The sequence below is a fragment of the Dermacentor albipictus genome, chromosome 8 (assembly GCF_038994185.2).
Source record: "Dermacentor albipictus isolate Rhodes 1998 colony chromosome 8, USDA_Dalb.pri_finalv2, whole genome shotgun sequence".
NCBI classification, from domain to species: Eukaryota; Metazoa; Arthropoda; class Arachnida; order Ixodida; family Ixodidae; genus Dermacentor; species Dermacentor albipictus.
Genome location: NC_091828.1, coordinates 75682079 through 75696135, shown reverse-complemented (window position 1 = coordinate 75696135; position 14057 = coordinate 75682079). Strand labels below are relative to the sequence as shown.

The 14057-nt window shown below is 48.8% G+C and overlaps 1 protein-coding gene across 2 annotated transcripts in view; it reads right to left on the bottom strand.

The window, feature by feature from the left end:
- Positions 1 to 14057, bottom strand: part of wake (wide awake) — a 505847-nt gene that overhangs the window by 79573 nt on the left and 412217 nt on the right. The gene's annotated exons all lie outside the window — the stretch shown is intronic.

The window sequence follows — 14057 nt, the reverse complement described above, 5'->3', positions numbered from 1 at the left end:
TAAGCTTGCCGAGGAGATTGTTTCTTCTTCTTTTTTTTTTTATATCACTAAGGCGGAAAGGGGTGGAACCGCGAAAGCATGGCAGCGGGGTAGTGGTGGTTCGCATTGCTGCGTCAGCTGACGGCCCTGCGTTGACACACTAGCGCTAACCGCAGGTGCGTACTATCTCCAAACGCGACACGGAGTCAAAAATGATATTTCTGAGCCGGCATTGTGAAGCCATTTGGGTTTCAAAAAGAGCAACTTCGCTCTTGTGTCTACTCTTCAACAGGCAAGTTTGTGTGATACCCCAATGGGCCGAAGTGAGCACAAGTAGCTTGTATGAATTTTGGCGCACACTCTAAGTGTGGCCAATAATAGTGCAACTACTACCGGTAAAACTACTCTTGAAGGGACACAATTTATTGTTAGTTTTGTTTTTCTCGAAAGGCTCGCACGCAGTTCCCTCGAAAATTATAGCTGTTTCTTTTACACATCCGCTTGCAGCGCACTACGTATATGCAGGAAATTTCTCAACTCCAAAGTATGCTCCCAGGATGGCAAACGTGATACCAGCCCTGACGGTCCGGAAAAAGAGCCGTTGTAAATAAAGCTGCTCTCTCTCTCTCTCTCTCTCTCTCTCTCTCTCTCTCACTTTTTTTCTCTCTCTCTCTTCCAGTTTTTGTACGTGCTGAGGGCTTCCAGAGAAAGCTACCGGCTGAAAGAAAGCGAAACGTATGCACGGCTACAAAAATATTTCTTATCACCGCAATCGTTGACAAAATAACTGATCATTGTTATTTGAATAAAGTTGGCTTACATGTGTGTGACATCCTATCTTTCTGTACAGTAGACCCTATACCACGTAGACAAGATAGAAATGCATAGCATTCATCGACGAAAACGCGATTTCACCTTTTAATGAACGGATTGAGTGATTCCTGCTTTCATTCACAAATCATTACACCATGTGATTAATGAGTTCGGTATAATATTCTGTAATGAAAGTGGCACACGCGTACTCTCTTTTAATCGCTTTTCCCACATGACAATGTGTTGCCAGGGATATAAAATCTATTATTATTAATATTATTATTATTATTATTATTATTATTATTATTAATAATTCTGGGACTCAACGTCCCAGAGCAACGCTTGGGTCATAAAAGACACCTCAGTGGAGCACTCCGTATTCATTGTGACCGTCTGTGCGCCCTGAGTGTGTGCACCCCAAGCAGAGCACACGAAGCGTTTCCGTACGCCCTCGCAATCGGAACGCGGCCGCCGTCGTTTCGTAGCGAACCTGCGACCTTTTGCTCAGCGACGGAACACCGTAAGCCGCCGCTGAACCCTCCAACGAATGGATGCATAGCTAACACGATAAACGGACGGCACGCTGTATTCTCCCCTTCATAGCTTCCTCGTATGGTATACGCCTGGTATACGACACAGGCATGCCCGTATACGTGTTTCTCATTGGCTTAATCCAAAGTGTCTCGGTGCGGACGCCCGAGGTCGAAGACCGCCTCCGGAGTGCCATTTCCGGACAACCGGGAGGCCTCGGGTAGCTCGAAAAACCCTCCGCTTGGATTAATTCCGCCTCAATTAGCGCTCTCCGAGTGATCCGGTCTCCCCGGCCAAAGAAAGAGACGGGGTCCCGCACAGCTGTGACCTCCTTCGCAGGGGCTTTACGTCTTTATCTTTTTCGTTGTCAGCAGCGGCGGGGCTTAACATCGGAGCAAGGCCGACACTGCCTACTCCTCGCTGCCGGCAACCAAGCAATTAATGGCCCCGCGTCGACAAACTCGTCACGCAACGATGCAAAATTAGCGGGGAGCGCCAAGGGTTTTTAATGCAATAGCAGCTGAAAGCTCAAAACTCGGTTTTCTGTGTCCATCCACCCTCCCTTTTTCGCTACGCCGTCGTCGTAGTCATGACCGAGACGTAGGGGTCTGCGCATGACCCCTAGTTGGCCCCTAGTTCTTGCGTACACAAGCCCGCTTGCGTCCCCTAGTCTAAAACTCTGTATTTGCTCAACTTCAGTCTTAACATATGGCGAAAAAAGGAAAAAGAATCGGTCTCCAATGAATGCAGTGAAGGTGGTTGTACAGCGAAGCTGCAAATGACAACTAGTACGATTACCCATTGCAACGTGGCTTGAAATTATTCATATAGGGGCATTCGTATGCACTTTACCTACTTAAAAGTCTAAGTCGTTTTAAAGCCGCCGTGGTTGCTTAGTGGCTATGGTGTTGGGCTGCTAAGCACGAGATCGCGGGATCGAATTCCGGCCACGGCGGCCGCATTTCGATAGGGGCGAAATGCGAAAACATCCGTGTACTTAGATTCAGGTGCACGTTAAAAAAACCCAGGTGTTCCAAATTTGCGGAGTCCCCCACTACCGCGTGCCTCATAATGAGATCGCGGATTTTGGCACGTAAAATCCCATAATTTTATTAAGTCGTTTTAACGGCCTGCGACTTTGCTTACGCCACTACTTCATGTTTTTACAAAGAATGGACCAGACAGGAGATAAACGCACTTACCCACGCTTTCGCCGCGCCTCGTATATACGCTGCTCTTCAGCAGTCCTTACTAAATGCCGCCTTCCAATAGCACTGTCACAACACAAATGCACTGCTAGGCGGGTTCTTCTTTAACATACGAAAGTGTCGTTACGTCACTCGCTGTTTTGTATGCTACAGTTACCGCTTCCAGGCAATTGCAGCTTATGCAAGCGCAATCTTTACCAGGAAACGCTTCCGGCGAACGCTGTGTGCGAAGGCGAGATTTCTAGTTTGTTTTTCCCGCACGGTCGGCGCCGCCGCTGCCGCGGATGCGCGGAGGCGAGCGCCATCTGCTGTTGCTGCAAGGAACCCAGCGGCGCACGCGGCGCGCACCTCCCGAGTCGTCCTGTCGTCTTCTCTGTCTGTGTCCCTGTTATTCGCGCTAGCATTATTGATTAATGATGACACACCAACTAGCCCACAGCTTTCTGCCTTGATAACCTCTACCCGCCGTGGTTGCTCAGTGGCTATGGCGTTGGGCTGCTGAGCACGAGGTCGCGGGATCGAATCCCGGCCACGGCGGCCGCATTTCGATGGAGGCGAAATGCGAAAACACCCGTGTGCGTAGATTTAGGTGCACGTTAAAGAACCCCGGGTGGTCGAAATTTCCGGAGTCCTCCACTACGGCGTGCCTCATAATCAGAAAGTGGTTTGGGCACGTAAAACGCCATAATTAATTAATTAATTGATAACCACCCGAGTGTTTGCCTACAGAGACGACAAACCCATTGGGAGGTAGAGCTATAGAGATTTGCTGTAAAAAGGAGAAACCTGTCGAAGGATGAGCAAAGTTAATCGGTTAGGTTCCCGGTAAGCCTGCTGAGGTATGCAGATAAGGACACTTCTCGGTTAGCTCTAGTGGTTAAAGCTTCGAGCCGTGTCGGTACTCTGACGCTGCACCTGCGGGATCGGCCCGCCATTAAGAACCCTTGCAAAGATATCACATCGTACACTATATCATCATGATCGGCCCACCAAGTCACCAACTTTGACTACACTATCTCCGCGATCGGCTTAGTTTACCCGACCAAACAGCTGTCTACGAAAGAGGGGAAAAGGGGGAAATAAATGCTCGGTGAAAAAGAAAAGCAATACGTAGCTCACCCCAACCCTGCAGGGGATCGACCTCATGCCTCGGCGGCAACACCGCAGCTGGGTGCCGGATGCGTGAACCACTGCGCTCTTTTCTTTTTCTTTTTTTTTAAATCCTATACTTCGAGTTACCGTGCAACATTTGCGTGCACTTGGCAAAGTTTGCAGTTTATCTAGTTTCAAGTTTATCTCTACGCGCGACAGTCTGAAGTCAAATGTTGTCACTTTTTGGCCACCACAGTCACGGGAGTGTTTCTATATCTGGCAGAGCATCTTCAGTCGGCTCGCCGAAACGATTTCTCTCTTCGAGCGCGACAGCTTTGTCGACTGTGCCGTGTGGTTCACTGACATCTCTCTCATATAGGCTGCAGCCACTTCGACAGCTTCGCAGACGGGACTACGACACAGTACAGTACAAAGTGAGCAAGCGACGACTGGCACCAAGGCACGTGTTTGCAGAAAGCATGGCGAGTTATAACAGTAAGGCCAGCTGTTATGCACCTTGTTTGCTCTCCGGGAAAAATGACAAGAAGGAAAGAGAACTGCAATACAGGCGGGGAAAGGAGAGAGAGAAAGCCGGTCAGCTGGAAGAGAAGCTGCGGAATTACATAAGTGGGCCGGCTTGCGTTCCGTGCCAGCGCAGCCTCGTTCAGTGATTGCACATTCTAGCACACGCTTATTCCCATTCCGCATTGAAATTCCACTCAGTAAGATGAAATTTTTTTGCAGGTAAGTTCCCCTTTGTTCGTGGAACCTATGAGGAACAAAATTAAGAGTGCATGTTGAACTTCACACAGAAATAAGCAGAAAAGAGCAGCAGAGATGGCGCGGAATCAAAAGAGCGCAAACCTGAAGTGTGTTCCAAGAACAAAAGTTTCATATAACCTTGGGTTTCACGAGCATCGGCTATCGGCGCTATCGTTCGATTGCGCTCTTCCAATGCCGTTAACTATACGGAAGGCTGGATCCCGAGTCAAGGGAGAATGTTCGTTCCTCCTCTCACTGCTATCAGCGTGAACGAGCCTTAATTGTCACAGACTAACAGATTAGGCTGGCGGATAATGTTACGCCGTTAATCACTGCTGATAGTCACAGTGGTGAAGCTGCATGGGCTACAGCTGCCGCTTCGTTAGGCTGACCATCTACAAGTCAGCCACGGTGACCGAGTGCCTACGGTGTTGTGTTGCTGAGTACGAATTAGCGAGTGCTGGGCTGCTAAGCACGAGGTCGCGGGATCAAATCCCAGCTACGGCGGCATGCATTTCGATGGGGGCGACAACACCCGTGCACTTAGATTTAGGTACACGTTAAAGAACCCCAGGTGGTCCAAATTATCCCGGAGTCCCTCACTGCGCGTGCCTCGTAATGAGGTCGCGGTTCTGGCACGTAAAACTCCTTAATTATTAACAGTTAAAATTAACAGTTATCGAGCTCGATTTCTCACCGCGGAGGCTACATTTCGATGAAGGCGAAGTGCAAAAACGCTCGCGTACTTAGATTTGGGCGCACGCTAAAGATCCACAGGCAGTCAAAATTAATCCAGAACCTTCCACTACTGCGTCCCTGGCATCGCACTGTAAAATTTGGCGACGTCAAACTCCCCGATTCACATTTTTCTTACAAGATCGATGTCGTTCGGGTAAGATGACGTGTTGCATGATAATCGTGTGCGTCACGGCGACCATCGTCACGACAACGCTAGTCGTGAAGACGAATATGAATCGTCACTAAAAGCATGACGATTCAAGCAGTAGAACGCACGTGACGTTGACGAGCGCGCTAATGCACGACTCGCGATCCGAAAGTGCCCTTGACGGCGCGTGAGTGAGTAGTTTACGTTTAGCCTAATTTAAGTTTGCCCTACAAGAAAAGAAAAAAAAGATCGAGTGATGGATGATGGCCGCAGATGCCTGAGGCAAACAGGCGGCCGAGATGTGTTCTGCAAGGCTATACGAGCGGGAGATCCATATAGGCAACGTCAGCTTAGAGCTGTGACGTCTGCGACAGCCTGAAACAAAAGTAGGCACGACCTGACGTTTGGTGCGAACTTTAAGGCGACGGCGAGCTTCGGAACGTGACGTCATGAGGACGCGGTCGTGCTTCCGTCACTAAGCGAGTGCTATATGGACACCGTATCTGTAGTGTAGCTATCATGTCTTTCATTCCCTTGAGAGTCTTTCGTTCCCTTAGAAGGACACTAAACACTAGAATGAGATGCATAAGTAAATCATGTTTTGCAATAGGAAAAAAAGAAGTACCCCTTACAGTGAGAAGAGGCTAGTGAGCCGGAAAAGACGCAATGCCAACCTCGCCATGACGTCATAGATTTTAAAGGCGTCTGCACGGGCATAGGTAGTTTTTACCAGTAAAGACGGACAACACTGCCTCCTATAAAGTAGCTAGAGACCGAACTTGGAAAGTTTCAAGGACTTCTACTGAATGAATACGACCAAGAAAAAAAAAAGAAGAAAAGAACTACGCTGAAGTGTGTGACGTCGTATCGACCTACCGGCTCGGGGATTTTGCAGCTAAAGGAAATAATGGAATAATTAAAAACAAAAACAAAACAAAAGCCAACCTTCATCTCTTCTCTACTAATCAACCTATTACCTCGTAGTTAGCGTATATATAGTTTTGAAAAAATACTCTGCCAGTCTGAACTGATTAAGTGCTTCTGTTCATCCCACCTCAACTCAATAACTGGGACCAGTGGTTATGCAGATCCGACAATTGCTCCGGCACACGTTCAGTGACTCCCTTGCGACAGTTAATTAGCTCCCGCGCGATGCTCCTGGAAAGCACCGAAAGATCCCTCGCACCACCTAAGGACTTCTGCACAACGTTGACAGGATCACCCGCAACGTGAAGTTACAGCCGAGAATCGAGATTGGGACCTCCCCCAGAACGAGTCCCTTGTCACCAGTGTGGGTGAGGGGTGAGGGAATGAGGTACACGCGCGCGTGCGTGCGTGTGTGAAAGTGCTACGGGGGTGGTGTAGGTGTTCACCAGGAGTTAGTTTTACTCATTCAGGCTGCAACAACACGAGGCTCGATCCTATATATGGGGCGACAGCTTCATCCGTGCCTCATAACGACACCGCAAGAAGAAAGAAAGAGCGAAAAAAATTGAGCGGGTTTTTCAGGGAGGCGGGTTCCGTGGCTAACTACTAGTGGTTGGCACGAAAATGACAGCACAAGCTGCACGTAACAGGCTTGTAACAGGCTCATTCCGAGCGCGAGCGTCGTAGCGACGCGCATCTGCGTAAATGCTCATGTGCCCGAGTACGAATTATGCGGAGGCACCCTCCGCATAATGCGTATTGCAGCTCACCGTGCAAGCAAGGCAGGCGGTCTGGTATTTGTTTCCGTTTCTCGCGACGCGCGCGGTGCACCTGCCCCCAGTGGTATATACGAGAGCGGCTGGTGAGTAGGTGCGCACCTTTAAAGCGCGCGCGTTGCTAGCCTGAATACGTAAACCGAACTCCTCTAGCGCAGGCGCGACGTAAGCCTCGCAGCAAGGTGCCGATCAAGTTCCGAGAAGTACCAGAAAGAAAGAAAAACCCTCCTCCAAGTTTACCAGGCAGCACAAACCTTCGCCCCAGACAGCAGAGAGCTCGTCATGACTGACGGTTTCGGAAAAGCACAAACGAAATTCCCTTCTCTCCTAAAGCACGAGGCGTTCCCTTCTAAAAATTTGCATAAATTATGCTACAGCGTACATGCAGACTGCTTGGATTTCTTATCGGCTTCTCGTTTCGGCTGTATGAATCACACACACGCTGTTCCTAGAAAGAAAAGTCGCTAGCAAGCTTCTTCCCTATAGGGTTAATTTGCGGTCCATAGCTTTGGAACCGGTTGTTTGCATTAAGTTGGCAGATAGTTGTCGCGGTAGCTTTATAATCAATATCGCTAAGTTTATTACCACAATTCGTGCGGCTGTGAAACAGCGAAACGGGGTAACAGAGGTTTTTTCGAACTCGACCTATCCGCATCAACTCATATACACAAAACCATTGATACAGAGTCAGAACTACATCGCGCGCACGTAAGCATTCTACAGAGGTCATGCCAGACAATCAGCTGCGCTAATATTTTGAGCATTAAAACCAGAATCTCTCTCCTTCTACAGACATCACCGAGAACCTCAATGGCGGTTTCTGAAACTCTCCAAATAAACCTTTATGAAGGTTTCAACTCTTCGGTGGATTATATGGAATGTGCAGAAGTTTGCAAAGCCGTACATGCTACTGGAGCCTGCTCACGTATGCCACGGGTACCTGCAGCAGTCTCCTGCTTTCTACAGAGTGCAGGTGAGGCGACTGGTGAAAACAGGTATGACCTTCCGTGCGTACAAATACACATCAGCACGGGCAAATTTAGCCACGCTGCTGCGCCGTATCAAAAGCTCCGGTTGACCTAAGGAATCAAACAGAAGGAAACGAAAAAAAAAAACGAGGAAAAGACTCGCTGGAAAAGTTTACCTAGAGATCGTAAATCATACAGCCAGGGGGAAAGAGGGAGTGCGCCAGCTCACGCATGTGTGACGTGGGAGGACGCCACGTGACCGGTTCGGAAGGGTGCACTAGCTCTTGCGGAGTGATTCACGGCAGCCACGAACATCGGTGCGGCGGCCGCTGTTTTCTCTTGCCAGGCTCAACGCACGCGTGAACTCGATGAAACGAATAAAAAGAAAGTAGCTCGTAAAAATTCCTCTCCGGTAATTCAGAAGACGACCCTGTCAGCAGTTTGACGGCCCGTTAGGAGATCCGCTTACGTAGCGTAACGTTAGAGTAAGATTGCAGCCACCGCGAGCAGGCTACCAGAATTTACAAGTGCAGGTGCTGCGCGATCGCGGATCGTGTCCCACTGGCCTGGCAGCGTCGTAATGACGGCAAGAAGGGGCTGAAGGCTTTCGCGTTTGCCGGTTTATGCATTGCGCCGAATGCTAAAGTATCTCGTGGCGCGAAGAATGTACCGCTACGGAATAGAAACCATTTATTTATCTCTTTCTTCCGGATACTGAAGACGAGCAGGTTTTGATTTGACAGCGCGAGAAGCGCAAATTAGAATCCCGTCACTGATTCATTCGCTACCACGTTGCATCGTGTGATTGTAATGTGATGTCTTGGCAAAGAAAAAGAAAACAATATAAATAAAGCGGCTAAACGAAAGTAAAAGCAAGAAAAAAAAATGAATAAAGCTTTCTAAGAAATGCATTCTGAGCCGAAATTTGTGTCTCCCCCACTGTACGCCGGCAGAGGACCACCAACCTAACCTAAAGAACAGTTTTTAGGTTAGGTTGGTTTGGTCACTGCCGGCGCCGACAGGGTGCGAACCACGCACCTTAAAAATGCGGCATTTTCGGGGTGCAGCGAGCCTAAGGCCTCCGGTGATGCGAAACTTGGAAGATTTCGCTACCACGACGTTCTCCGCTCGCGCAGCACTTCGCAGTACCTTTTGTGGCGCATAATGTGTGCAATATACAAATTGTGCAATGCTGTCTGTCGTGTCAGCGCTTGAACTGTCAGCTCTCGAATCAACCGGCCAGATCGCATATCAGTGAAGAGCTTTGCGCTCAACGGGGCAGGGCGAGCTTGGCATTACCAGCAACATATACTAGGCGCCTCGTATTTACTGGGATGAAGCATAATGTCCTGGTATAGCGAATGGACTGAGGGTACGTGACCTCCGTTGTCGGTGTTCAACAGCTTAGAGAGTTGTGACATTAAAGGACTAAAGTCATGGTCCAGTGCAGAGATTGTCGGAGCCACCATATTGAAACAGAGACAACAGAGCTCGCCTTACCGTTCCTGTGCCGCAGAAAAACACAGGAGTTTACGATTCTACTGGCTGTGGATGCTTCTTTCACAATTTGCGCTCCGTCGTGAGAAGCGGTGTTGTGGTTTTCGGAAACCACAGATGCGCATGATTGTAAAGTCTGCGTAAGTTCGGCGAAAGCTAACATAGCAATGGGTTTATTTAGATCTTACGGCAGAGTGTAGCTGCGTGATTGAAGAGCCACCAGCGAACCGCGAGTCGTCGGTTGGCAAACCATTGGCCAGTGGCGAGGTAAGCGAACGGTGAACACAGTACACGAAGACGCAGCACCTGGCTAGACCATCCGAAACTAGCAACAAAATTTTGGGGGAGAGTTCGGAGGCCTTAAACGTAATCAGGCAGCCCAAGACGTGCGCCAGTGCCGCGTCCTCAAACCCCACTGGTAAACAATCGATTATTATCAGCGCTGCTGTGCATGTGTCACGCAGCGGTTGTATGAAAGGTAAATCTCGTCTGATGCTTTTTTTTCTCTTTCTTTCTACCTTTTTGTTCTCTCTCTCTCTCTCATACACATGATCTAAAAAGACTTAGAAGACCCCGAAAAAGTGAAACGCACTCAGTCCTAAGTAACATTTAAAAAATTGAAATAAGAAACGAAAGAAAAACCGTAAAACACGGGAACTTGTTAAATGCTTGCTCATCCGACTCCAATTTTAATTAATCTAATTATGGCGTTTTACGTGCCAAAACCACTTTCTGATTATGAGGCACGCCGTAGTGGGGGACGCCGGAAATTTTGACCACCTGCGGTTCTTTAACGTCCACCTAAATCTCAGTACACGGGTGTTTTCGCATTTCGCCCCCATCGAAATGCGGCCGCCGTGGCCGGGATTCGATCCCGCGACCTCGTGCTCAGCAGCCCAACACCACAGCCACTGAGCAACCACGGCGGGTTCTCTCTCTCTCTCTCTCTCATACACATGATCCAAACAGACTTAGAGGACCCCCCCCCCCCACACACACAAAAAAAAAGTGAAACGCACTCAGCCGTAAGTAACATTTAAAAAATTGAAATAAGAAACCAAAGAAAAACTGTAAAACACGGGAACTTGTTAAATGCTTGCTCTTGCTCATCCGACTCCAGGGTCACGGCGTTAGCGAAAGTTCGCGTATGCATCCATTGCAAGGACAGCTTCCGTGAATGTAAGCCATTACCTTAGCACGCTATAGTGGTGCCGCTTCGTTTGCAAACTTGTCTATATACGCGTTTCTTGGAAGCCGACCGGATGGCGCGCATCGCCTGGTCCCTGCGCGTCCGCTCGAAACGATGCCCTCCTTGCGCGGCGAATGCGCAAAAGCCGACAGAGGCGCCGCGGCTCATAAACATCCCCGGAATAGAAAGATAATAATCAAAGAAACCTGGCCTCGGGGGGTGAAGCGGGCAACAGACGTCAAAACCGGAGAGCGCGCACGCTCCAACATTCGGCGAGGACAGCGCCGACTGCCGCGGTTTCTGACCTCAGAGGTGACACGAGCATACGCGCTCACCCTCTTTCAGTTCCTTTCTCTTCAAGGAGATCGGCAGCTTTCGACGTGTACGAACCTACGGCGCTAAAATTTAGAGGCTATCACGAGAACTTGATATCTTCCGGAGCACCGATATCGCAAAGAGCACCGATATCTTCCAGGATATCGGCAGCTTAGCGACCTCCTGGGAAAGGGAACGCAGAAGATCTGTCCGTTCGACGCGTACGAAGCTACGGCACTGAAATTCAGAGGCTGATACGAAAGCTTGAGATATATTAACACGCAATGCGATGTGCTTTACCGCCACCGATAGGCGTAACGTTATTAGTCAGGAAGACTGGGGTGCAACGGCTTTAACGTGCAAAATAGTTGGAGATAAACAATAAAGAACAGGCGGCTAGGAAAGAGAAACTCAGTTGAGGAGGGCAGAACATTAGGTGGTTTGATTAGATTAGAAAATTTGTGGGGATAGGATGCGGTCGGCTGACGTAGTGCTAGGGTAATTGAATATGGACCTCCTCCTCCTCCTCCTCCTCCTCCTCCTCCTCCTCCTCCTCCTCCTCGTCATCATCATCATCATCATCTATTTTACGCCCACTGCAGCACGGAGGCTTCTCCCTGCGATATCCAATTACCCATTTCTTGCGCTAGCTGATTCAAACTGGCGCCTGCAAATTTTGGAATATGGACAGGCGAGGGAAGCGACACGTTCAGAAGAGAGAGCGATAGCAGTATGTTATTTTATACCTGCTTTTTTTATAGGAATATAACGTCTCCGCATATGGATAGGTCTTATTCCTATAAAGAAAGAGGGCATAAAATAAGGTGATAATATCACTCTCTCTTCTAAGCGTGGCGCTTTCAGCGGCTTTATCCGCGAGTCGAGACAGATGCGAAAAAAGATATAAAATTCTGGAGAACTGGCCCACGGCATTTTTCCGAAAAAGAAAAAAAAAACGTATCCGGGGGCGATCGAAACTATATATAATGCTGTCAGAAAGGACCACACTATATACGGACGACGCGTGCCGCATTTGTGGCGATATATAGGCTATGCTGACTGTTACGAGTTCTCCGTCAGCGGATAGAGATCTGATACCACGCACCGCGTGGTACGGGTAAACAACCGCGCAGGTGGCCCACAACGCCGACTGGAGACCACCATCCCGTGAGGTGGTCTAAAGTCACCGCTCCGACCCAGCATAATCGAGATCGGGTGAGCGTACTGAGACGGGTAGGCGTTCGGTAGATCACAGGCTGAACGCTGTCCCTTACAGGGATGTCTCCGGCGGTTTTCATTTACGATCGTCACTTCTTACCTGGATGGTGTTTTTGACAGTGGCGCGCGAGTTCAAACACGGCTATGTGTGAATCGCGCACGCAATGCCCCGCCTCCTCGTCCCTTCCTCTTTACACATCAGGCTACAACAATCAATGATCTCCTGTTTTCAACGCCTAACACCGACGGCCGCTTTGACCGAGGGAATTGGTAGTTTGCGTTTTCTGCCGGCGGTTTTCTGCCGGTCGCGTCTCGTCCGCCGGTATATGCGGTCGTGTACAGCCAGGCGCTGTGCGTTGATGTATACTCGCCGATATCGCTTGATTTGGTATCACTCTAACAGTGGCGTACCCTTGCTATAAAGGAATGACCGTCCATCGGATCGCATATTCAGTAAAGGCCACCTAGCGGAGGACTCGCCTGACGGGCAAGTCTTGCACGCCCGGATGGCAATGGATACCGTGGTGGACACCACCCTTCTTGTACTGCATGCTTCTTCGAAATGCGGAATGAGCCTCTTAGCGTTCTATAGCGGTTCTTAAGTACCACGGGGTTATATATTCTCATGGTCACGCGAGATCATCTAAACGCATCCAGCAGTTCAGAGGTCATAGCTGCCGTTTGCAGTGGTTCACTTATTCGAACTCGAGAATCACTGAAACGTTTTTTTTTCCTCGGTAGGGGCCATGAAGAGGAACAGGGTAACCGCAGTCTGTCCGGACGTACGCGACTATTGATCTCTGTGCGACGCCAAAATTGTTCACTTCGAATGATACAGGCCCTTACAAGTTGCAATGTATACGCTACGTTTTGTCTTGCGTACTACATCATCACCAATGGAAACGATACGTCTGGCCTATCAAATGCGCTATATTTAGGGCAAAAGGGAGGAAGAGATAAACTCCTTCAGTATGCACATTGCTTTTGGGCGCCCAATGTTCCGGATGTCTTAGCACAAAAGGAATAAAGGAGTGCTTGCTAGACATTGGCTTGCTTGGCTTGTTTATCTATACGGGCACGCAAAATAGCAACACGCAGATAAATTGATAAACATAAGTGTAGTAATTTATTCCTTCTTGGAGTATTCAGTCTGTTGTACTTTCTTGAGTTATTGTCCACACACGTTTGCTTTCGACGGTAAGTTGTGTTTTTTCGCACCATTTGCATTCATAATTGTCTTTATTGGTTTTTCTTCACGCCATTTGAGGTGAATGATCCTTCGGTTGAATTCGACAGTAGACGAACAACGCATTTTATTTTCTCTTGAAGGTTTCTCCATAGCCGAGAGCTGAATAAGCATACTTGCTATGATAGAGCAGTGGACGTAAGTCAAGCATTCAAATCACAGCATTGCCCTTATCAGAATGGAATGTGAACACCAACTTTTCATGAAACTTCCTTCGCCTCCTGCGTCTCAGCAGAGAGAGAGAGAGAGAGATAATGAATGAAAAGGAAAGGCAGCGAGGTTAATCAGATACGAGTATCCGGTTTGCTACCCTACGCTGGGGATGGGGGATAGGGGTTAGAAAGATGACAGAGAGGAAAACGCTAAAAAAAGGAAAAAGAAGAAACACGCACACATGGAGAAACACACACATACATACACACACACACACACACACACACACACAAATTCATATGCGGAATACAAGAGCATCGATAGTGACGAAGAGCATCTTTTCACGGTCCTTGCTGTCCATTTCGTCATGCCAGGCGCTTCTAAGATTGCGATAGAAATTATAGGGACACTACAGGCGCACTTCCAACGTTGCCGTCGCCGTCGCCGTGATGTTCCACATGAAGTCCAAGGGCGATAAAATCGTCGCCGCGCGCCGC